Genomic DNA, 23,600 nt, shown 5'->3' with positions numbered 1-23,600 from the left:
AGCATAGTGATCGACTCTTCCACAAGCAAAGCATTTGAAAGGTAACTTATCTCTGAATCTTCCAGCAACCCATTGAATATTCTTAACAAAATTTGATTCTTCGTCTTCTTCAGATAGATGTCCTGACTCATAGTAATCTCCTTTGCTTGAAGCCTTGAATGCAGCTTCTCTTCTGTCTGTTGGTCCTCCTTTCCTCATTTCATAAGCAGTCAGAATTTCGTGCAGCTGTGACATGGTAAGGTTTCGTAGATTCTCTTTTTCTTCTATTGCAGAAACTTTAGATTCAAACCTAGGGGACAAAGATCTTAGAACCTTTTCAACCACAACAGCCTCTTTTATTTCTTCACCCAAGTTTTTCATACAATTAAAAATCTCATCTACACGAAGGAAATAGTTAGCCACACTTTCATCATTGTGCATTCTGAGATTTTCATACTGAATTTTGAGGGTTTGATGTTTTGCTCGTTTTACCTGTTCATCTCCCTCATAGCTCAGAACAATCTTGTCCCATATTTCTTTTGCGGATTTACTGCATAACTTTGACAAATTCTGATTGAGATAGACATCCCAATAAAGTATTGATAGCCTTTGCATTTGTTTCATATTGCTTCTTGCCAGCCAAATCTGTAGGAGTTGTGGATGGAAAAGTGTACCCTGTATCTATGATATCCCAGACTTCTGTACCAAGAGATTGAAGATATTGTTGGAAATAATACTGAGAGGGGGGGTGAATCAGTATTATCAGATCAATAAAACCTTTTCAATTTCAAACTCAGAAACATATACGCGACTTCAGTTAAGTGAATCCGCGTGTACACGCGACTGTGTCTAAAGCAACTAGCGTATATGCAGATATCTTATGATTCAGTTAATCTTATCTTCAGTAAATGCATCAGAACATTATTAAGCAATTTAACAGTAAACAGGTGCAGTATAACAGAACAGAACATCACACAAGAGCCACACACATGAACACCATGATATAAGGTGGAAACCCAATGTGGGTGAAAACCACCTGCTGCAATTCGTCTCTTTCTTCTTTAATGAGAAACTTCTTTTACAATATACTGGTGCAGTCCTTTACCAGTATGCAGGCTACAACCTGCAGAGGGCTACAACCCTCTCTTTCGTTTTCCAACTACTTCTGGAAGGGAGCTACAACTCCCTCAGCTCTTGTACTAGCTGATCCATTTACTAGTACGTAGGTGCTGACCCTACAACCTTCAGGGACCACGTTTCATCAATTTTCAGACTGGATCCAAGAGTACAAAGCAAACATTACCGCAATACAATCATCAACTTATACTTGCATCATAATTCATTAAACAACCCAATACCGAATCACTGAAACCCTGTCATCAAGAACACAAAACCCAAACCAGAATCTAGAACTCTGCAACAACCACCAGAATCAGCAACAACCTGAAATATCAACCCTTATCATGCATACGCTACTTCACTGTACCAAAACCGCGTGTATACGCGCTTTCTCCAAAGGCAACCCGCGTGCAGATCTAGAAATGATTACTTCTGCCTTTGCTGTCAGATCCGACCCTTGCCAAGCGTCCCGAACAGATAACCAGCAATACCAGATCCTCTCACTGCGTCAGACACCCACACACATCTCTTTGCCTAGTGATCTTCTCCTTATATAGCCTTAGGCCTTGTTCAATACCAAGAGCCAAAACCATAGAAACACAATACCATCAACTTCAAAACTAGGGATCGACACGGCCGTCGAGACACAATGGTCCGAAACCATAGGCACAACTTCCAAGGACTAACCGCCATGGACCAAAGGTACTTTTCCACATACACGCGCTTTTTCTGAAGCCAACCTGCGTGTACACGTGACTTGGGCTTAACAAACCTGCGTGTATGAACTTCCTTGGTAAGCTGTACTAGGATCTGTCTTCTGATTAAGTTGCCATTACCTGTACCAACTTCTGAGCATCTGTACCAACCTCTGAGTGAGTTGCCATCAAGGACAACACTTGAATCATAATGCCAACAATCTCCCCCTTTGGACTTGATGGCAACCACTACACCAAGTCACTCTCCCCCTTTGACATCAAGGGCAAAGGGTGGACCAAGATATTCTCTTCTTTGGTATACCTTCTGCTGTCCATACTCCCCCTGAGTACTTGCTGAAATCTCCAACTGTGCTCCCCCTTTGTGTATGCCAAAGTGTACCAATCTATCCATCCTGCTCTTGCTGAATTGTGCTGTTCATGCTCCCCTTGACTGTAGGCAAGATCTGCAAAAGATGTTCTTCAAGAAGAACAAGGACTTATACATCATAGAAGACCTTCCTATCACCAAAAGACTCAACATACATTCATCATTCATCCCAGGCATAGTGGGGAAACCAACATAGGCCGTTACATGACCTTGACACCATAAAAAGAGATATCACAAGAGATACATGACATAGAGTCGAAATATCTAGACCAAGACTTATGAAAGCCACCAACAGCATCATGATCTGTACCATAAGCATCAGCCTGCAATCCCATTCCTAAACAGTAAGATGTATCATTTAGCTTCATAGACTTTATCAACAACTTCTAACCATAATGCCAACAATGCATTATTTGAAGAATATTCTCCCCCTGAGTGTGAGCCAACCATGTCTGAACCATTTCCTGAGTCTGTTCTGCTCCCCCTGAGCCTGAGCCAACCATGACTGAAACTGGGTCTGTTCTGCTGCCCTTTCTCCATATACGTGACTTTGCAGCCTGTAACTCGCGTATATACGCGACTTGTCTTCATTATTTCAGCGTATGCAGGATGGAATACTGAATCTCATCACTTTCAGATTCCCCTGTGTCTGTTATGTCAGCTGACTGAGTTGTCCCACACCTTTCTGTCTCTGTCTTCTTCAATTCCTGCAACTGTGATGATGTATGGTCCCCTTGTCTTGAATTTTGAAATCTGCTCCTGCATTCCCTTGCTTTATGCCCATAGTTGTTGCATGTATAACACCTTATATTTTTCATGTTCCTTCTAACACAATCAATTGCTTTGTGTCCATATGCATTGCAGGCAAAGCAATACCCTCTGAAATACTTGGGATGCGATGATCTTTCTTGAACCATTCTACTTCTGCATCTGGCTGCAACATGTCCAAGATTATGACATACATAACATTCAACATTATTCAGCGGAGGAAATAATCGTCTATCACGTCCATAGTTAGGAGTAAAGGATCTTCCTTGAGGAATTTCTTTCCTTGGTTGTTCCTTGAGCATTTCAGATTTCTCATTAGAGTTTCTTGCCTCACCTTGTGAACTAGATTCACCTTCACCATATTCATGAAAACCAAGACCAGTCTTGATAGCAGGAGATCTTTGACTATTAAGAATATCATCCAAGACTTTAGAACTATCTTGAAATCGTAAGAGCTTATCTTTTTCTTCTAGTTTACCTTTCAAGATATTTACCTCAACCTGATGTTGTTCTTCCTTTTTCAGATACTGCTTCCTTAGGTCTTCTTCAACTTTTCTCCCTTCTTCCACTTGTCGCTTTAGTTTGATCACTTCATGTTCTTGATCTTCAAGATCTTCTTTTAGAGAGAGGATCTTTGATTCAAGTCTCTGAATAGTTGTGCTCTGATCTTTTGCTATATCCTGCAATCTCTCCCTTACCCTGGTTTCTGTTTCCAATAGTTCTTTTAATTTGGCAGCTTCTTCAGTTTCTGCATTCTTCTCTTCATGTGCCATGAGACTTTTAATATCCTCGCTATTATTGAATGAAGCATTCTTCTTCTTGTGCGCCATGAGACTTCTAATATCTTCACTATCATTTAATGAACTTTTAATATGGGAATAATAGCTTCTACCATCTTCTTCATATATCCTTTCTTTGTTATGAGGACATCTAGCAGCATAGTGACCAACTCTACCACATAGAAAACATTTGAAAGGCAGCTTATCTTTGAACCGTCCAGTTCCCCGTTCAAGATTCTTGACAAAATTTACCTCATCTTCTTCCTCTGACACTTCGAATGCGGCCTCTGGTGGTACCTCTTGTCGCATTTCAAAAGCAGTTAAGATCCCGTGAAGCTGTGACATGGTAACTTTCCGCACATTCTCCTTTTCTTCTATGGCAGATACTTTAGAATCAAATTTAGTAGACAGAGATCTCAAAACCTTTTGAACTAAGACAACTTCCTCAAATTCTTCACCCAGATCCCTCATACAATTCACAATCTCATCCATACGCAGGAAATAATTAGCTACGCTTTCATTACTTCGCATTTTAAGAGTTTCATACCGGATTCTGAGAGTTTGAAGCTTCGCTATTTTTACCTGATCATCTCCTTCGTAGCTTGTAACGATTTTGTCCCATATTTCCTTAGCTGATTTGAGATGCATGATCTTCATAAATTCTGATTGAGTCAAAGTACTCAATAGGACATTAACTACTTTGGCATTGAGCTCATATTGCTTTTTCTCTGCTGGATCTGTAGGAGTTGCTGATGGGAATTTGTATCCTCCTTCTACGAGTCCCCAAACTTCTGCTCCAAGAGACTGTAGATATGCAGTGGTTCTTATCTTCCAGTGAGTAAAATTGTTCCCGTCAAAGACTGGTGGCCTGATGTGTGCCTCTCTTTCTGGATTAGCCATTTTGATGGATCTTTTCCTTCAAGCGATCAAGCTTCCTCTGAAGGACCTGCTCCGATACCAATTGTTGGAAATAATACTGAGAGGGGGGGTGAATCAGTATTATCAGATCAATAAAACCTTTTCAATTTCAAACTCAGAAACATATACGCGACTTCAGTTAAGTGAATCCGCGTGTACACGCGACTGTGTCTAAAGCAACTAGCGTATATGCAGATATCTTATGATTCAGTTAATCTTATCTTCAGTAAATGCATCAGAACATTATTAAGCAATTTAACAGTAAACAGGTGCAGTATAACAGAACAGAACATCACACAAGAGCCACACACATGAACACCATGATATAAGGTGGAAACCCAATGTGGGTGAAAACCACCTGCTGCAATTCGTCTCTTTCTTCTTTAATGAGAAACTTCTTTTACAATATACTGGTGCAGTCCTTTACCAGTATGCAGGCTACAACCTGCAGAGGGCTACAACCCTCTCTTTCGTTTTCCAACTACTTCTGGAAGGGAGCTACAACTCCCTCAGCTCTTGTACTAGCTGATCCATTTACTAGTACGTAGGTGCTGACCCTACAACCTTCAGGGACCACGTTTCATCAATTTTCAGACTGGATCCAAGAGTACAAAGCAAACATTACCGCAATACAATCATCAACTTATACTTGCATCATAATTCATTAAACAACCCAATACCGAATCACTGAAACCCTGTCATCAAGAACACAGAACCCAAACCAGAATCTAGAACTCTGCAACAACCACCAGAATCAGCAACAACCTGAAATATCAACCCTTATCATGCATACGCTACTTCACTGTACCAAAACCGCGTGTATACGCGCTTTCTCCAAAGGCAACCCGCGTGCAGATCTAGAAATGATTACTTCTGCCTTTGCTGTCAGATCCAACCCTTGCCAAGCGTCCCGAACAGATAACCAGCAATACCAGATCCTCTCACTGCGTCAGACACCCACACACATCTCTTTGCCTAGTGATCTTCTCCTTATATAGCCTTAGGCCTTGTTCAATACCAAGAGCCAAAACCATAGAAACACAATACCATCAACTTCAAAACTAGGGATCGACACGCCCGTCGAGACACAATGGTCCGAAACCATAGGCACAACTTCCAAGGACTAACCGCCATGGACCAAAGGTACTTTTCCACATACACGCGCTTTTTCTGAAGCCAACCTGCGTGTACACGCGACTTGGGCTTAACAAACCTGTGTGTATGAACTTCCTTGGTAAGCTGTACTAGGATCTGTCTTCTGATTAAGTTGCCATTACCTGTACCAACTTCTGAGCATCTGTACCAACCTCTGAGTGAGTTGCCATCAAGGACAACACTTGAATCATAATGCCAACAGATATGTTGTGACTCTTACCTTCCAATAGACGAAGTTGGTCCCATCAAAAATTGGTGGCCTGATCGATGCTTCTCTCTCGTAGTTGCTCATGATGATGGATCTTCCTTCAAGCAATCAAGCTTCTTCAGAAGGACCTACTCTGATACCAATTGTTGGAAATAATACTGAGAGGGGGGGTGAATTAGTATTATTAAATTCTTTTCACTATACTTTCCAGATTTATAATTGAATTTATTCTTTAGATGTTGACCATTAATTTGTATGTCAGTACCATATAATAATGAACAAGAACAAGAAAAACAGATAGTCACACCAAAGAACACCAGATATAAGGTGGAAACCCAATGTGGCTGAAAACCACCTACTGCAATATGTCTCTATCTTCTTTCAATTAGAAACTTCTTTTTACAATGATTTTATACTGGTGCAGTCCTTTACCAGTACGCAGGCTGCAACCTGCAGAGAGCTACAACCCTCTCTCGTTTTCCAGACTCTCCTAGAAGGGAGCTACAACCCCCTTAGCTCTTGTACTAGCTGAGCTACTAGTACATAGGTGCTGACCTACTTCTTTTCTTCCAGGGACCACGTTTCATAAATTTTCAGACTGGATCCATGAACATCAAATAATCATCAAGTACATGTGAATCAACCAATCTCCTTTTACAATCAACTAATGAATCAACTAATAGCTTCTCAGAATGCAGTAACCAGAAAAGTAGTACTAGTAATCTAAACCCAGAATACTGCAGCAATAGACAAAAAGTAGCCAAAAAATATTTCAAGAAAAGTCCGCAACTTCACCAATAGAAACTTGCGAATATCCACACTTCTGTTGTGTCTAGCCTGCGCAGCTCCGCACCTGCTCTGTGTACTGAACTGCGCACCTCCGCACCTGCGCCCTCTACTGGACTGCGGACCTCCGCACCTGCGCCATCTACTAGACTGCGTACCTCCGCAACTGCACCGCTTACTAAACTGCGGACCTCCGTAGATGCGCTGTCTACTGGACTGCAGACCTCTGCACCTGCATTGTCTGTTGGACTGCGCACCTCCACAATTGCGCCGCTTACTGAACTGTGGACCTCCGCACCTGCGTCATTTGTTGGACTGCGCACGTCCGCACCTGAGCCATATCTCGCCTGCGGACTTCTAGATATAAACACTTTATCAGTCCTCAATTGTACCCCAGACTCTCAGATCCACATATTTGATCATGCACCAAAGAGATCATGACCCCTCAATTGATCATCCTTCTCATGCTTAGGTTTAATTTTATCTCATCAACTGATTACAAGTATTTTAGATCTTGTTCCTCTTAAGATATTCAACACATAAGGGCCTAGCCAAATGATCTCCTTTCCTTTTTATAGGCAAGCCCTTACACAAACCATGGATCAAAACCATAGAAATCCAATACAAGGGACCCAAAACCGGGGTTCAATATTTTAGATGCTATACCACGGACTAAAACCATAGGATCAAACACGTCGAACTAAATACCATGGATCAATCATAAAAATTCCCACGTCCACGCACTTCTCTGCATGAAAGTGAGTGAATTTGACATCGGCACCTTTTGTTCGGAGAACCTCTGGGTATGTCCTCACATTTTGTTCGGGGCACCTGCGGGTCCGCAGCTTTTGTTAGGCGCACCTGCGGGTATCTCATTTTCTATTATTTTGAGAGCCTGAACAGTGATTTGCCACTTGAGTGAGTTGCCATCAAGGACAACACCTGTGCCATAGCACCAAACCTGAGTGATAATGCCAACACCCTACTCATCCAAGCATTATATTTCTTTTTCATATAAATCTACCTTGGTCTGATGTAAGTACACCCAATCCATGCCCACTAATATGCCATACCCACCCAATGGTAACACATTCAAGTGAGTTGTTGTGGGTATGCCATTGAGTTCAAATGCACATGACTTTACCCAATGTTTGATTCTTCTCCTTATCCTTGTTTCCAATTGAAACAACCAAGGTTCTTGTTACAATTCCTTACTCAATATTCACTTCTCAACAAGCTTTGGGATGGCATAACTATAATTAAAACTTAGATGAATTAAAATAGAAATGAATTTCTGTTGTAGCTTACCTTCCATCTCAATGATGTATATTTGGTGATCTACTTGGTGGTTTTCCATTGTTTCATAAATTATTGGCATACTTCGAGCTACTTCACCCATCATGATAGCCTCCTAGGTGTTGTGATCCTTTGGTATGATGTCATGCTAATGTGGACAATCTCTCCTCATGTGGTTCCCACAACAGTTCCAACACTTGAGTGGTTTTTGGCCTTCAAACTTGGGTTGCGCTAACGTCAGTTTCTGCAGATTTTCCTTAACAACAACATTAGTTCTTTACTGAAACTATCCTGTATGAGATGGGTGTTTCCCCTCTTTCCTTTCTTATTTTTTCTTGGTCCAATTCCTCTTATGTACAACATTTCTCTTGGTATTCCAGTTACTTTTGGTATTAGGATTTCACTTTCCTTTCTCATAGAAGTGTTCTAATTTCTTGATAATACCCTTCAAGATTTAGGGTTCCAGGAATTCAATTTTATCTTTGAATGCCATAAGTAGCCCACTGATGAACCTCAAAATTTTGGATTTCTCATCCTTGAGATATGATACATACCTCAACAGTTTCAAAAACTTGGTGACATACTCATCACTGGTTAATTGACCCATTTTGAGTTCATAAAACTTTTTTTATTTACTGTGAAGTAGAGTTCAGACAAGTATTGTTCTCTGAAGAGCCCCTCAAACTCCTCCTAGGTAAAATATTTGTCAGTAATGGCTCTAACATTCTTCAAGTCCTCCCATCATATGTCGACTTTTCGTTTCAAGTTGTAAGAGGCAACTCTAGCCTTCATATTCTTAGAATAGTAATGTATTCTGAAAATTTTCTTCATCCCTAGCAGCCATGCTTCTGCACCCTCTTCTTTCTTCATATCCCCTCAAATGTAGGTGGCTTTGCCTTCTTAAACTATTCAGGCATAGGCTCGTTTTCTTTTCTTTCTTAGTGATGATGATGACAAGAATGGTGACATCTTTGGGAAGAAAAACTAGATGGTTTTCTTGAACAATGCACTTGTGTGCAAGTTCCTCCTGTTAGAGTGCTCAAAGGATCACTTCATGGCATAGTGTCCTTAGTCCCCTGCCTATGCCTCTTTTTGGAACTACCACCATATTCTTCATTAGTGTTCTCTTCTAACTCATGAAGGCTCTTCCTTTCTCTATGACCAACCCTCATTTCATATTGCCTTCGCCTCTGCCAATCTGAGAGAATTTTCAAGATGACTACATTGATCTCATATTTCCTTTCTTGGGCTCTTACCAACCTCTCATTATCAGCCTTAAATATTCTCACCTCATCCCTTAGGCTTCTCAAAGTGTCCATCCACTCTGGGTAGTGATTCCCTCCCCCTTGGCCAACTGATCTCTCTTCTTCATTATCTCTAACCCCATCACTTCCATGTTGTGTCTGGTTGGAACTGTATTCAACCATTCGAGTCTTCATCACTGTAACTTCTCTGTTTTATGTTTCTTGTGATGTTTTTTCAATCACACACATTGTTATAATTTTCAACATAATAAATAAACACAAAAATCATAATCATGAACTTGCATTCATTGATTTTCCATGGGAATTCCTATTGTAACAAAACAATCATGTTAATGTGGAAGCCCATTTACGAATCATATACATCATTCATTCAATTTTTCAATGAGTGCATAATTATTAATAATAATATATTCACATCATCATCCTACTCTTGCCAAGCTTCTATCTACCAGAAAACTCACCTTAGCACAATTTTATTATCAAGCAACAATCAATAGTTCAGAACAAATTTAACACCTAAAAAGTCACCCAACAATTTATTTATTTTTCCAAAACTCATCACTTGCCTATGACAAAGGCCATCCAGTACAAGTATTGAACCAGGATGCTTTGATACCACTTTGTAACATATCCAGCGCCTTCTTTGAAATTCGAGGAATGGGGTAGAGAACTTTTCTTCTTTTGATCAATTGCCTTTAACTTTGTGCTTCCCCCAACCAACAGAATCAAAGCCTAGTTGAAACCTCAAAATACCAGTGAGACAATCACAATGATATAGTCTCATTTCATTTTGGGCTCTCTCATATCCATATAATCCCATGACCCTAGGTCACCAAAACTCTTGCAAAATTATTAATTAAGATTCCGTTATGGAATTCCAACCTTCCATCTAAAGCTGCTACATTTTTCGGGCCTAACCACACATTCTCCTAATGGCATCCCACTACCCTAAAACCCCTATCACTTTTAAAAACTCAATCTGAAATAGTTACGAGATTCCAGTCTTTTGGGATGGCCACGTAAACTTTGCACTGTTATCACACCAATGCAATCACTCCCTTATGGACACAACAACCCTATCATTATTATTAAAATACTTCCAGGCTAACTATTCATTGTAGCTCCGCAATTCCGCCAATTGATAGATTTGGGGAATGAAAAGTTTTCTTTTCATCATCTCGTTACGACCCCTGAATCCCTAGTCCCTAATGCTCTATAGATTTTTAATTTACTTACAGGATCTGAACCTTCCGAGACTTTTGACCTTCCGACTTAATGATCTCGAGAAACAGGAAAATTGTTGTCACTGTCATGTGATAGTCCCCTACCCTGACATTATTTCCATTTGTCTCTGTGACACTTGATTAAAAAAAATTATGTGATCTGGGCCTTCCAATATTTCTGACCATGTCATCACCCTCCCGATCAATCATGAAAAGGGGGAAATCGAACCCTACTAATAGGAATATTTTTTGGATTAGGGTTTTGACCGTCAAAGGGATAAATATAACCTAACCTTCCTATAAATTTAGGGCTTTGCTCCTTCGTACTAATACAAATCCTTCATTATCATTTTTGCCATGACTCGGTCAAGGGACTTAAGACCTGCCTCATACAATGTCTTAGATAAGGATCTATGAAATCTCCCCAGACACAAGCTCTGCCACAACATAGGCTACCTCAACCCAGTCTTCTCAACCATCGCTCTGTCTCAAGGGTCCAATAGACTTCCATATTTATATCAAAGTTTTGTAACTATACTAATGGTTATCTAAGGTGTTCCATGGTGTTACCCCTCCTTAGCTTAGACAGTATATTCTCCAATGGGTTCTCAACCTATGGGTCTTCCCTTCCCACAGATAGCAAGATCCATATATTGTGGTGTAAGCACTCCTGTGTCTGTTACCTACCACGGGCATAGTGCAGGCTCCTGAGAGATTCCCACCTCTCCTCGCACACAACAAAAGTACCTAAATCCATGTTGACCCTGTAATTAATTCTATGGCACCACATAGATCCTCCTAGTGCCTCACTGGAAACATGAAGACTCTAATGATAGTTATCTAGCTTGCTAGAAATGCAAAGTTGAAGGCCATTTAGGTAAAGTTGATGGACTCGACTGGCCCCAGAGGAAACTTTTCCCAACATTTATTCGTTTCTTTCCATGTAACACAACAACTTGTAACTTGACAAACAAATGAATGAAAGCAAATATATACCCTGCTAAGTAGAGGGTCTTCCATGTAATCTTTATATTAATAAAGGGTCTAAGAATCCACTATTTTTCAAGTTTTATTCCAAGATCTCATGGCTTTAGCTACGAACTGTAACGTGGTCTATTCTTTCTCTGTTAATTTATTTATGTGCTTCCATCCATACTGTTAAACATGTATGTATATTAAGGTTCTGCTCAACATTAGAGCTTATTCTTTCTTATCATGTGGTTCATTTGTACATTTATGCATCAAATGTTGTACGTTTACCATTAGAGAATTATCACACAACATTTCTCTTTTGGATTTAGCACATATATCAGTGACATATCCCCATTGAGATGCAGCACACATGTAAGCATTAACAACACAAATGTAGTCCCTGAATCCCGAACCATTTCCAACAACAATGTAACATGATTCATTAAAAGGTAAAAAAGCATACACAGATACTTATATTTGGAATTGCATGGCATCTGATTCTGGGACTAGGACTCTCCACCCAGCCATAGATAGTTGAAAACATGTTTACTTACATTTTTCATCCCTAAGAAAGATTCTAGAGTCTAGGGGGTACTTGCCTCCTAAGACTAGCACACTAGCTACCAGCTGAAACAGTGACTCTAGAGCACCTCCTTCCTCAATCCCATCAGTTGAATGCTACTTTATTTTTCAACACAAGGAGTCTAGAGGTCCCATCCCCAAGTGCACACACAATGATTCACCCCATTTTAGGGAGTCCAGAATCCACTGTACTAATAGGGAAGTAAGAAAAAGTCTTCGTCCAAGTATTCCTTTGCTTATGCTTTAGGATTACCTCTTCCCAATCTATTACAAGGATCCAGAGTCTAATATCTCAACCCACAACCTCTAGGCGACCCAAGCTATTATAGGGATCTAGAGACTCCATCCCAACCCACAACCTCTAGGGACCCAAGTTATTACAAGGCTCCATAAACCTTTGGCTCAACCCATAGTCTCCAGGGACCCAAGTTTTTATAGGGATCTAGGGATCCTATCTCAACCCAAAACCTCTAAGGACCCCAAGCTGTCACAGGGATCTAGATACTAGTAACTCAAACCACATCCTCAAGGGATAGAGAACAAATCCCCTTCTCTTCTCTTCTCTTCAGCATTTCCTGCTGACAAGGTATCATTGAATCTTCAATTCTATCTCTTCTTTTTGTTCCTCTACACATCATAGGTTTGGATGGGTGTCTCTCCCCTATCTTCCTATAGCTTTCTTTGAATCAATTTTTCTCCCTTTCATTCCCCTTAATCGTGCCTTCTCCCCCCCTTTTCGTGCTTTTTTTTTGGACTTGCCTTTGTTGTCACATCCTCGTTTCCTAGCAGTTTTCATCCCCTTCATAATCCTCTATCCTCTTTCCTTATGTTTCTTTTTAAGCAACATGGGCCTAAGTACTCTCTCTTATAGCCCATTTAATTTGAAGAGCTAATTCATTGATTCATGCACCAGCCAACCTTTAATGGATTTCTTATAATTCAGGTTTCTTTATCTGGACAAGCAACCATAACATCCCAAGAAATAAATCCTCTTCCCCAACTCTAGAATATGTGTCCCTTCGACTTAGTCCCCTTTTCTTGATTTCAAATATTGCATAATATGTACAATATATTTACAATGCAGCTTATGCGAGGACCTTGGGTGCGATTGTCACAATTTGATTTATAACATTTTTTAGTAACAATGGGGTTTATAACATATTGGTATAAAAATCTATCCAACGTCCTATTGGGACAAACATTGCCACAATGTGACAATCATTGTCACAATATTACATTACATTGCAACTTATCCAATTTCACATTGCGACATTACAAAATTAGACAACCACATTTATTATTGCGGTTGACAATGTTTGACTATGCTTGAGAGTGAACACTCTCAATTTCAATCAAACATAATTTCCTATTATTATTATTATTAGTAGTAGTAGTATTAGTAGTATTAGTAGTAGTATTAGTATTAACGGTGAAACATAGTCAGCCACATTAGTCAACAAAGTAAAAAAAGGCCAACCTTTATAGTCATTACTAAATTGTTCACCATGATCAAGTTTTGTTGTAATGTGACAATAGTTGATTCAATGTTACATTACATTGCAATTTATCCAACGTCACATTTCAACATTAAAAAATTAGGTTTTAAAATTAGGGTTTATAGTATTTTGTTTAATATTGAGATTATAATATTCGGTTTTATAATTTTTAGTTTATAATATATGATTATAACATGTGGGTTTATAACATTTGATTATAATATTGGGGTTTAAAGTATTTAGATTATAACATTCGTTTATGCCATTTTATTTATAGCATAGATTTGTAGTATTATCAACCCCAAATATAATATTATAACCTTTTGTTTGTAATAATTTGGTTATATATATATATATATAACTTCTTGTATAATAGTTATAATTTTATGTAGACTTTTATATATATATATATATATATATATATATATATATATATATATATATATCTCCTTGTATAATAGTTATAATTTTATATAGACTTAAGTCTAATATAATTAAGGTTAGGAAAATAATTATAAATGGAATTTATAATTTTAGATGAATCTTTGGGTGTGGTTTCCTAATATTAGAGCAATGAAACATGAATTCTCTTTTTTGTGGAGTGCAATTGCTTGAATAAATTATATTCAAACTAGAAAGGTAAGGTAATTATCAAGCAACAACATCTCATCATTTCATCATTTTGGCATGCACGTACCTTTATTTCAAACAAATCATTATTGCAATTATTTTTCTTAGTGTGTTAAAAGAAACTGATATCTTAGACCAAATTGTAAAATATTTGACATAAATTCCTAGAAAGATTCAGAAGGTAGAAATTTTAGATTTTACAAGCATGACCACATTTACTAATTTGGTTGATATACATCGATAAGAGTATATCAAGCACATATAAAACAGCACTAGAAAATATGGTTAATATACGCTCAACCACATTATTATATATTTATATGGCTATTATATTAATATTGTATTATATATTAATATAAGATTATGTTATTATATAATATTATATTAATATATTAATAGTTATATTTTAAAGCATGACATAATTAACATTGCAATGTGGTTTATTAATTCCTTTAGTTTATAATATTAATCTCTTGGGTTTATTATTCCCTTTGTTTATAATATTAATCTTTTGGGTTTTTAATATTAATCCTAAGGTTTTTTAATATGAATGCCTTGGGTTGATAATGTTAATCCCTTAGGTTTAAAATATTAATAATTTTTTGGGTTTAGACTATTAATCCCTTCAGTTTATTAATATATTGGGTTTATAATATAAATCCCAAGTGTTTATAATATTACTCGTTTGGATTTTTAATATTAGTATGTTGGGTTTATTAATCCCTAGGGTTTATAATATTAATCCATTGGGTTTATAATATTAATCTCTTGGGATTATAATATTAGCAATTTCATGGATTTATTTATCCTTTGGGTTTATTAATTTGTTGGGGTTACAACATTAATCCCAAGGGTTTTTAATGTTATTCCCTTGGGTTTATAATGTTAATCCCTTGGATTTATAATATTAACAATCTCTTGGATTTATTAATCCGTTGGGATTATAATATAAATCTTTTAGATTTATAATAGTAATGTTTTCTGTTTATTAATTGTCGGGTTAATTCATATATATATTCAGAAGAAATCACATTCAGAAATATTTCTAAATGTAATATCTTGTTAAAGTATTTCAAATATTTAAAAAATGGATCATAGAAGTTTGAATTTGAATATTTATCTATATATATATAGATATATATATATATATATATATATATATATATATATATATATATATATAAGTTAAATATATAGTGTGTATATATTAATCAATGTGTAATAATTATTTGCTATGACATAATGGTAAGAGATAAATAAGTATTATTAATAATAAATTAATGCTAATATTATGTTATATGTTATTTATATAGTAGTTTGAAGTATAACTATCAATATATTAATATAATATTATGTAATAACATAATATTATATTAATATATAATATAATAATTATAAATATATAAATATACATTAGTGTGGTTGATACAGTTTGAGTGAGCCTAATGGTTAAGAGCATGTGTTTTCTCTTAAGAGGACACAGGTTGAAAACTAGGAAGGGTAGAGTATGTATTTTTCGTAAACTTAACAATTAAATCACTGAGTTGTATATCAATCATATTTAATACTAATAAAAAACATATTAAAACTAATGAATATCATAAATGCAAAATATTAATAAATATAATTTAACTATAAACAAATTATAACTAAAATAGATACCATACCACAGATGCAAAATATTAGTAAATATAATTTAGCTATAAACAAATTATAACTAAAATGGATACCATAATTGCAATAAAATAATACCATGATAGTTACCTCAATCGAGAGGAATACAAAACAATTACAAATTTGGTTAGAGATAAGTAAAATAACACCTCGCATCACAATGTTGCTGTGAGGGCTCCCAATTTAGAGTTAAAACATAGTATTTATTTTCTAAACCTTGGGACACCGAATAGATTAACATAATGGAATTCTAATGGAAAAAAATTATTTAATTGCCTCATCAATAGGTTGTTCTAGATAAATTGGATTCTACCGACAAAATATATAGAAGTCTTCGTTAAAGTAATTACGGGACTATATTGATTTTGGAGTAGAAGGCGATTTTTATATATAGCAACCACTTGGTTATTTTTATTTTATGCGTGTTACGTAGTAATAATTATATAGTAATAAGAGATAGAGAGATTAAATTTATATCTAATTATATAGTAATAAGAGAAAGAGAAAGATTAAATTTATATCAAACTAAACTCTATGTTTTTTCTACTTTTCAATTTAATTAAAAGAGAATATAGATAATTTAATTAAAATTTTTGGATAGAAGAACATAGATATACATAGGTATCAGATTCTGCTTTCGTTTGATTTCTAACCCAAAAACAACGAGAAGATGCTGAAAAATAAATAAGTTGCATACAACAGCTCCGGGAATTCCGGAAAGAAACATAATTTATATCATATCAACCTCATCCTCATTTCAAAGCTCCCTCTGTTTATCTTTAATGGGTTAACTTCGAAGGAAAAACAACAATATTGGGTTCACTTTCTAATAGAATTTTTTCCGGCCTTATATGACTGCTAATATTTTTAGAAATAACTCTTATAACTTAATTATTGATTTATTCTCTCTTAAGAAGAGAATAAAGTACATTATAAACAACTTTGTTGACAGTTTTTATTATGATATATACTAAATTATTAAAAATTTATAACATAAACGGGAGATTAGTAATTTTTTAAATATATATTAATAAACAACACGCAAATATATAATGCATAATAAAAATTAAATTTTTAATATTAAAATACATACTAATTGGCTTTCACCCGACAAAATAAATTATAACAATGCAAAATATATATGTAGGAAAGGAAAAAGAAAAAGAAAATGTAATATTAACCACTACGTAAGGAACCTGATCATAAATCAATCAAAACATTGGGGCTCAGCAATATCGATACTCATATGAAAGTTAGGAAAGTTACCTCGGTATTTACCCAATTTATTTAAGCATAATGCAATTCTCATCATCATCGCCATAACGTCTAACAGGAGCACTAAGCACAATACATCGCCATAACATCTCACACAACGAAGCGAAACAATAGATTAAACAAACTACTAGCCAACGCTAAAGATGGCGGGAAGACCCGGGCTGTCCCAAACCTATATATCCCTAATTTTCCAAATTCTAAACACAATATCGATATTGTCTAGATAATCTTCGGCAAAATCACATAATCAATCTTTTGTCGACGCGTTTCGAACCAACCAGTGTGGTTCATCGTCAGGACAAGCTGAAGAACTGATCTGGCCAATATCGATACTCATATGAAAGTTACCTCGGTATTTACCCAATTCATTTAAGCATAATGCAATTCTCATCATCATCGCCATAACGTCTAACAGAAGCACTAAACACAATACATCGCCATAACATCTCACACAACCAAGCAAAACAACAAATTAAACAAACTACTAAGGATGGCGGGAAGACCCGGGCTGCCCCAAATCTAATTTACCAAATTCTAAACACAACTCAGTGGCAACCTCAAGCTTGGAAACGCAAAGAGAGGAATTTCTCTGGGAATAGACATTGCATGTGCTTCCTTCATATCCAGTTGGGACGGATCACCTTCAACTCTCTAGTTAAAAATGTGCACCAGCTGAGCCAATGCAAGCGAAATAGTGGGAATAGCCAAAGGGGCCCTTGGGCATCCTCTCCTTCTTGCCCCAAATGGAAGCATCCTCAAGTCTTGTGTACTTGTTATGTCCGTATAATCATTGTGTCCACTGAATTCCTCCATAAATCTTTCCAGCTTGAACTCTGAAGCATCTTTTCCCCATACATTAGGATCCCTTCCTATCGCCCACAGATTCACCAATAACATTGTTTTTTTAGGTATATGATATTCTCCTACTATAATGCCCTCTGCAGATTCACGGGGAACGCCTGGCGGCCCTGCTAGGTATAATCGTAACGTCTCTCTGACCACACTGTGGAGGTATTTCATGCTTGCTACTTCTGACTCCTTAACTTTGGCACGTTTGCCAATTGTACATTCAATTTCTTCCTACAACCTCTTCATTGCATGGGGATGTCTCAGCACCTCACTCATTTCCCATTCTAAGGTAATGGCCGTCGTCTCCATTCCGGTGGCGAACATGTCTTGACAAATCCATACAAATTCAACTCATTTCTCATGTTAGTAGAAAACTGAAAGAGAAAACGAGGCCCGAGAGACTTACAAACATAATTGCCTCGATGGTTTCTCGCGTGATCTTGTCGTCCGTCTTATCACTCTGGATCTGAAGAAGCACATCGACGAAGACTTTACCATATTCTGCCTTTGCCTTTGTCTGGCCATTTGAGGTTGAATCCACGCCATGATCCATATGGTCATCTATTACTTTCTCAACAAATGCATCAAATATTTTGTTGGCCTTCTTTATTCGTCAATTGTTACCTTGCAAATCAAGCCAATCCAAAGAAGGAACAAAGTTTCCAATGTTAAAAGATCCCGCCGCAGCTGACCCTTCTAACACTAGATCCCTGAATCTTTCGCCACTACTACACAAATCATTGTTAGGAAATTTCTTCCTCACTAACATTCGCCAAATTATATTGGTGGTGTGGGTAAAGAAGGCATTGCTGACATTCACGGCAATTGTGCCACTCTCACTCTCCCCCCAAATGGAATGGATCATGGCAGATACCTCTTCTTCTTGGACATCCTTGAAGAACTCAATTCTTCTGGGAGCCAGCAATTCTGTAACGCATATTTTTCTCACGTATTTCCAATAATCTCTATAGGGAGTCACTATCAAACCCTTGAAATCGTAGGATAAGTATTTTGCGGTCTTTGTTAGAAGCCGGTTGGCAAAGACCAAATCGTGTGTTTTGAGAAAGTGCTTAGCCATCTCAGAAGACGAAACGACCACAGTGGGGATAGAGCCAAAGCGTAGAGACATGACGAGGCCATATTTTTCTGCAAGATATAAGAGAACAAAAGCACTCAAAAAACTTGATCGGTTCATTACTGAGCTTGGCAGTTTATACACATTTCTAGCTACGGATACACAATAACTACGCCAAATTAGCGGACTACTGAATAGTGATCGGCACCGTCTGAACAGTGAGCGGTGTTGATCGTGATTAATGCCTGACACCTCCCCTTAATCACAATCTACATGTTAACTTTCCTGCTGGTCTAAGTCTCAGCTAGGCTTACAACATAATTTGGATTTTCTACAACGCACAACTTACTTCTACATATTTCAAATTTAGCCTTTCCAAACGGCTTGGTGAATATGTCAGCCACATTTTCATTTGTATTACAATATGATAAGTCATTTTTTTTTTTATTGCAATTTTTCTCTTACAAAATGATGTTGTGTGTCAATGTGTTTTGTCCTTGCATGATATATGCGATTTTTCGCCAATTTGATAGTGCTTTGATTGTCACATCTGATTACTATAGGTGCTTTTCGTGTTTCTCCAACATCTTCAAGTATCCTCCTAAGCCATATTGCTTCACAGGTAGCACTGCATAATGCTTTATACTCAGCTTCAGTGGATGACAATGAAACAGTTCGTTGTTTCTTACTGCTCCATGATATTGGTCCTGAACCAATATCGAACACGTATCCAGTACTAGATTTCCTATCATCTAGATTTCCAGCCCAGTCAAAATCAAAATAACCTGCCAATTCAACATCAAATTCATCAGTATACATAATACCAAAATTAAGTGTTCCTTTCCCCGGCTGCGGGTGTTAATTAGCGCAATGAATGAGGAGGCGGCCTTATTAAATGGCAAGTGGCCGCTCGCTCCAGCCAAATGGACCGAAGCCTCGAGAAGCCATCACCTCGGTCCGGCCAACAGTTACGCGAGCATTAATGGTAGGGGGAGAACAGCTGGTTGCAGAGGTATATTGGTCGTTCGCCTTGGTTTGCCGATGAGAGGTGTTCCGTTGGAAGGTGCGGGAAGCGCCATTGTCTGTTGGAAGCTCTGTATGGTCTCAATTGTGAATGGTGCATTCGGCTCTTGGATGACTGCACCGTGGGTGCATGAGCCAAGACTCAGACCTCGGCCCTCAGCTACGGAGGCCCTGGTCTCAACCCTGGATTATCAGAGAATTTACAGCTCTATGCTATGGTTCAGTGTATTGAGTGTCATTCTGCTCTTTTTAAGCAAAGTCTCTGAGCGCCTTCGACCTCCAGAAGCTCTGAGTGTCGCGGTGTTTCAGTTCCTCTGCGCCCTTGTTAGAGATTTGGCCCTTCGGCGCTTTGGTCATACCTGGTTCTGGTCTGCTCAGCTCTATGGGAGCAATTTACCCCGTGCAGCTTCTGAAAAGGCTCGTCTTTCGACCTGTGTGGTAAGCATTGCTATTCGAATTCGTGTTCCATTACCTGTTTCTCATCTATTGTATAAGTTGTTGCACGGGTTTAGAATCCTCGGTGGCGCAAAGCACTCGTGGCCTCTGGGCAGAATTGGTTATTTGTTGATTACAGGATGCCGCGTGAGAGGTTACGTGGCGCTTGCAGGCGGGGAGGTTCAAGAGGCGGTGCCAGAGGTCGGGCTTCATTGCCACGTTCCTCGGCATCCTTCGACTCCCCGTCGGAGGAGATTAGCTCACCAGGAGCTCAAAGAGGGCGCGGAAGAGGCAGAGGGCAGGGAAGAGCCGCGATGTGTCCGTTTGGTTCGCACCCATCAACCCGCTTCAGGTTCCCGTGTGCTCTGGACAACGCAATCTACTATGTTTCAGTGCGCATTGAAAAATGCGAACATGCAGATAGACCAGAAGCCCCAGCAGAGCCTCGGCCACCCTCGCCTGTTCAGGGTCCGCGATTACAGCCTGCGGAAGCCTCGGGTGCGGTGGCGGGGAATAGAGCGGGAACAAGCGAGCCTGCGAAGGACGACGCGCCATACACAGACTCGAGTGCTTCAGACCCATATGCGTGTACAGTGGTGGAGGAGCAACCAGATCCATATGCCTGTCCAGTGGTGGAGAAGCAACCATCCACCTCCGTGGATGCCTAGGCACGTTGCATGGTCGTTCTGTGTGTTATGGAAACACTTTGTTCAGTCTCAGGATGTCGAAGTAACAGCTACAGTAAATAATGGGAGTCAGTCTGTGATAGTTTTCGGGTCGCACCACTCAGTTTTTTGTATGTCGATTATAATGTCCGTGTCTGTCATGTCGAGTTTTTTGAATGTGGGATTTGCAAGGTCTGTAAACTCCTCCCTCGCCTCGGCAGGGAGTGGAAGTATAGCACCTAGGTCCAGTTCTCTGTTGGTTCTAGCTTGGGGTCAGCGGACAGTTTCATAGTCCCTATTTTTCTCCGGCTCAGTTTCAGTCTCAGAATGTCAAACTGTTCATGTAGCCAACTCTTTGTGGCGGATGTAACTCTCTCTGTAATCTTTTTTGTACTATAATAGAATTAGCATGATTTACAAAAAAAAAATTAAGTGTTCCTTTCAAATATCGAAGGACTTTCTTTGTTGTTTTCCAGTGGTTTTCACAAGGCTTAGCCATGAACTGCCTAAGTATGCTGACAGAATATGCTATATCTGGCCTAGTAATGGTGAGATAGTTCAGACTTCCCACCAGTTGATGGTACATAGTTCCATTCATCTCTTTGGTTCCATCATCACTGCACAATTTGACATTCTGTTCTAAAGGAGTAGATGTTGCCTTGCATTCAATCATATTGAATCTTTTAAGGATTTCCCTTGTATATTTGCTTTGTGTGATTAGTGTCTTACCAGATTCCTTCCAAACTTCAAGACCTAAACAATAATGCAATTCACCAGGATCCTTCATCTCAAATACATGTGACAACTGATTTTTAATTTCTTCAATAAACTTGCATGCATTTCTTGTTATGATAAGATCATCAACATATACAGATATTAAAGCAACATTCTTGCCTTCATCTTCCTTGATGTACAAGTTAGGATCATTTTCGCTTCTCATAAAACCTTTCTCATAAAACCTTTCTCATAAAAGAAAGAATCAATTTTCACATACCATGATCTTGGTGCTTATTTCAAACCATATAAAGCTTTCTTTAACCTGCAAACCAGATGCTCTTGTCCTTATTTTACAAACCCTTCAGGCTGAACTAAATAAACTTCTTCTTTTAACTCACCATTCAAAAATGAAAATTTGACATCTAACTAATGCATTTTCCATTTATATTTTGTAGCTAATGCAATCATGATTCTAATTGTGTTCAACTTAGCTACAGGTGCAAAAGTATCTTCATAATCAATTCCCTCCTTTTGTGAATATCCTTTTGCAACCAATCTAGCTTTATGTTTATCAATACTTCCATCAACATTAAACTTGGATTTATAAAGCCATTTGCATCCTATGGGAACTTTGTTTTTAGGCAATTCTGTTAATTCCCATGTGTCATTCTTCATTATAGAGTTATATTCTTCATTCATTGCATCTCTCCATTCTTCATATTCTTTAGCTTCATCATAGCTTGAAGGTTCTACAACATTCATAACAAGAGACATTAATGCATAATCTTTATACCTTACAGGTACCTGACTTTGACGTGATGACCTTCTTGGAGTTTTACTACTTTCATCTTTCTTTCGGCTTTGCAGAGTCTCCTCTCCTCTCCTTGGAGTGTCATGACTGCTTGATGCTACTTGCTCTTGAACTTGTACTTGTTCCTGTGCTTGTTCCTGTTCTTGTTCAACACTTGTATCTAATTTGACATAATCATCAATATCATGCCATACACTAGTATTATTTATTTTATCACCTTCATTTGCATTCTCATGAAACACCACATCCCTACTTGCAAGCAGTCTATGAGTAGTGGGATCAAACAACTTGTATGCTTTCTGATTATCACAATAACCAATAAATATGCACTTAATTGAATTTGCATCAGGTTTTCTTCTTTCATCTTTCGGAATATGAGCAAATGTCTTGCAACCAAAAACTCTTAAATGACTCATTTTTTGTTTGTACCGATAAAATGCTTCAAAAGGTGTTTTAAGCTCTAAACTTTTCGTTGGACTCCTATTTTTCAAGTAAACAACAGTATTAATGGCTTCAGCCCAAAAACCATTAGAGATATTTTTACCTTGACGCATACTACGTGCACATTCAACTAGTGTTCTATTTTTCTTCTCAGCAACTCCATTTTTCTGAGGTGTATGTGGCACTGTAAATTGTTGCAGAATACCATTTCTTTTCCAATATTGATTAAATTCTATTGATTTGAATTCTTCCCCCTGATCAAATCTCAAAATTTTGATGTAATTACCAATTTGTTTTTCCACCATACTCTTAAATTCTTTAAAGTACTCAAAAACATCACTCTTCTTTCTTATGAAATAAACCCATGTATACCTAG

At 37.9% G+C, this 23,600-nt stretch overlaps 2 pseudogenes; both read right to left on the bottom strand.

The window, feature by feature from the left end:
- Window positions 1-17,859: 17,859 nt before the first annotated feature.
- On the bottom strand, window positions 17,860-18,610 carry LOC149252320 (cytochrome P450 750A1 pseudogene; annotated as a pseudogene).
- A 60-nt stretch (window positions 18,611-18,670) lies between these two features.
- LOC149252319 (cytochrome P450 750A1 pseudogene) lies at window positions 18,671-19,252 on the bottom strand (annotated as a pseudogene).
- Between the last annotated feature and the right edge of the window lie 4,348 nt (window positions 19,253-23,600).

The sequence above is a fragment of the Pinus tabuliformis genome, chromosome 7, assembly GCF_031772625.1.
Source record: "Pinus tabuliformis cultivar Carrire ecotype Pingquan chromosome 7, CPIR1, whole genome shotgun sequence".
Lineage (NCBI taxonomy): Eukaryota > Viridiplantae > Streptophyta > Pinopsida > Pinales > Pinaceae > Pinus > Pinus tabuliformis.
This window is presented reverse-complemented; position numbering and strand designations above follow the sequence as displayed.